The sequence below is a fragment of the Aptenodytes patagonicus genome, chromosome 26 (genome assembly GCF_965638725.1).
Source record: "Aptenodytes patagonicus chromosome 26, bAptPat1.pri.cur, whole genome shotgun sequence".
Lineage (NCBI taxonomy): Eukaryota > Metazoa > Chordata > Aves > Sphenisciformes > Spheniscidae > Aptenodytes > Aptenodytes patagonicus.
This window is the reverse complement of record NC_134974.1, coordinates 3,193,980-3,197,069: the sequence shown is the minus strand read 5'-3', so window position 1 is coordinate 3,197,069 and position 3,090 is coordinate 3,193,980. Positions and strand designations below refer to the sequence as shown.

The 3,090-nt window shown below is 46.7% G+C and overlaps 1 non-coding gene across 1 annotated transcript; it reads right to left on the bottom strand.

Moving 5' to 3' along the window:
- Positions 1-2,407: 2,407 nt before the first annotated feature.
- On the bottom strand, positions 2,408-2,481 carry TRNAR-UCU (transfer RNA arginine (anticodon UCU)). Its single transcript has one exon. It is a non-coding gene; the product is annotated as a tRNA-Arg (tRNA).
- Positions 2,482-3,090: the final 609 nt, after the last annotated feature.

Genomic DNA, 3,090 nt, shown 5'->3' with positions numbered 1-3,090 from the left:
TGCTATCTCTGCATGCCTGAATTCAGGGGGTCACAAGGCTCACCTGTTCACCTACCCAAACATGGGATGCCCTGAGGAACCTGAATCAGGAGGTTCAGCATGAGGGCAGTGACACAGAAGGTGAGAGGAGAAGACAACACAGAAGCAGGAGGAGACCACATCTGGTAACGCCAGGGATCCTGCTCCTGAGCTCTTAGATACTCATATTTAGGGGAGAGGAAACCCAACCCTTCCTAGTGTTACAGCAGCTAAACTAGAATTACAGTCATATTGCTGCCTCTATCCTAAAAAGAAAATGCACATATTTCATTCTCCATTTGCTGAAGGGTACATCTGCAGAATCTGTCCTTTCTCCCCTTGTTCCTACCAAATTTTGCTTTGTGTGTGTGTGCACCCATGCTCACTGTCCACATATTTTTTCTTTCTCAGAACAATTTCCTTCTGGCCTTTCAGGACCCCCCCTGGATGTCATAGACATGACACCTATGTCATGATGAACGTGGCTGCAGAACTTCTAGCACCACCAGGGTCTGGTCTTCCAAACAGGCTGAACTCCAGCATTTGCACAGACACCACAAGAAGAAAAAGAAACAACAAGGCAAGCTCACCAGCTACTCTGATAGAGGTGGACTGGTTTTCCACCGGAGACTAGAAATCCTGTCAATGGGAGCGTATCCTGTGTTGGCAAGTGTGCAGTGCAGCGTGATCGTACTCTGAAAGGTTCAGGAGGGGAGTGTTGGGTTACCCAAATGAGAACGTATTTCTCTGCTCCTGCTGAACTGAAATCATGACATGTCCTGGTTCTGCGATGAGGCTTGAGCACTGAAGGTAACCTTCTCTCCAGGGAGGTATCCAAGAGGCTGGGAGTGCAGAGAGATGGATGGAGACCTGGGTCCCTGTGGGATATGTGTGAGCACAGGCAGTCGCTGACAAACATGGCAACTGAGGGCAGGAGCTGATGAGGAGACACCAAGGAAGAAAGATGCATCAACTTGGTCAAATTTGTTTTTTGCACTGCACCTCAAAACCCGAAGAAACCCACTCCTCAATAGACAAGGGCCGGGAGAACAGCCGGTGGCCATTGAAGGTCATGCAGCTGGGAAGAAGCGGAATTGTGGGGTCACGTGGCCCAGTAATGGGGTCAAGCTTCCCACTATCTTGGATTTGAAGGGGGCAGCCAGGCAGATGCCACCACCTAGGTCAGCCCTGTTTTAGGTTGCATCCCTTGACATATTCCAGATGTGGGAGAGATTCACCTAACCATAGACCACGAAGGGAAAAAAGTGTTCCTAGGACATTATTTTTCTCATCCTAATGCGGATATCTGAAAGGGATTCTATGAATTATCCTTCAGAAAGACCTTTCCCCACCACCCCCACCAATGGCATTCTAGCAGGCTCTCTAGTGCTCTCCGCTTCTCTAGTGCGGAGCAACACTAGAAGCTCAGAGGAAACAAATCAGCAGTTCCTGCAATGACCCAGATCTGAATGGACCTGGGTGATTCAAGGACACCTTCTATGTTTATTCACAAACTTCACTGGTCCAAGCAGCATGCCTGGCTCTCCAGAGCTGAGTGTACATCAGACATCTCCTACAAGCCACACAGGAACTTCTCTCTGAAGAGTATATGAAGCATCCAGGTCGAGCACCCTTCCTCCAACCTTCAGCACTTCACCATAACTAACAGCTGCAGCAACTTGGAAAAGCCCTCCAGCAGCCCTCACTGAAACCCATTCACCAACCAATCTCAGCTGCACTCACCTGCAGCTCCCCTCTTTCCTTTCTCACTACTGATAGCAATGAGATCGCATAGGAAGTTACATACTAATAACTTAGAACATCTGCGAAAGATAAAGAAGAGTCAGTTTGCTACTTAGGAAGATGAACCCCCACAGGGATGTGGAGGTGGTTGCCAGCAAACATGTACCTTCTAAATAAAAACATGAAAATTAAGAACATTTGCAAAGAATTTCTATAAGGTCAAAATTCAGAATATAGACATACATTTTTTTGCCACACATTTGAAAAAAAAAGACCACACTTATCACAGGCAATATCAACAGAAAGCTCTAAACCACTGCCTAACCACCCGATTTCTACTGGAAAGCACCGTACTTTTCTTAAGAAAGTATCAAAGATGGGACTTATGAGCAGTAGCGGGGGAACAAGTGGGATTAAAACACCTAGCTATTCAGGAGATACCAAAAGGAATGAGGAAAGGGGGATATGATGAAAGAGAGATGCCTTAGAAGGGGAGTACATGACTGTTATGTGCATCAGCTGTAGAGAGGATGTCATGAAAAGTCATTATCTTCCCATCTGAAGCCCTCAGGGGTGTTATAAATGTAATGGATTGGGACCTATAAAGGAACATGCATTAAAAGAAAAGAGACACCTGCCTGGAGATCATCTCTGCCGGGACTCGAACCCGGAACCTCTGGATTAGAAGTCCAGCGCGCTCGTCCATTGCGCCACAGAGACCTCACCATGAGTGCAGTATCAGCACCAGAACTGAAAAATGCCACACCTCCTGCATCACTGGAGGGGTCTCAACACCCCACTCTCGTGGCATGGTACTGAGGCAGTGTGATAACCTGGTGTCCAGATCAATCTCCCTTGCAAATCAACATCTCTAGGCATCCCCTTCTGCCACAGAGACGGGCAGTAATTCTGGGTATGATCTATATCTCACTCAGCAGCAGGGATGCAGCAAAAACCTGGATGCAGGCTTGTATCTGCGTCTCTGGCAACCTTTCCGCAGCATCTGTAGCTCGACTGAGGGCAGAGCTAAATCCTGGAGTAGAGTTAATTGCTGCATCTCCCTCAGCATCATCACAGCATCCTCATTGCAGAAGCCAAGAGAGATAAAGATGAAAGAGGATTTAGCTTACAACGCTGAACACTGACAACGATGAAGAAAGCTCTGTTTGTCATGATGAAAAATGCAGAAACCTGTGGTTTGAGCAGAGAAATAAAAGAAAAAGCAGCTATCATGTTTTCATTTTAAGCAAGCTGTCAGTCAAAGGTTTAATGTTTCTCTATGCGCATCTTCCATTGGAAAAAAATTAAGATGACATCAAAACAACAGGA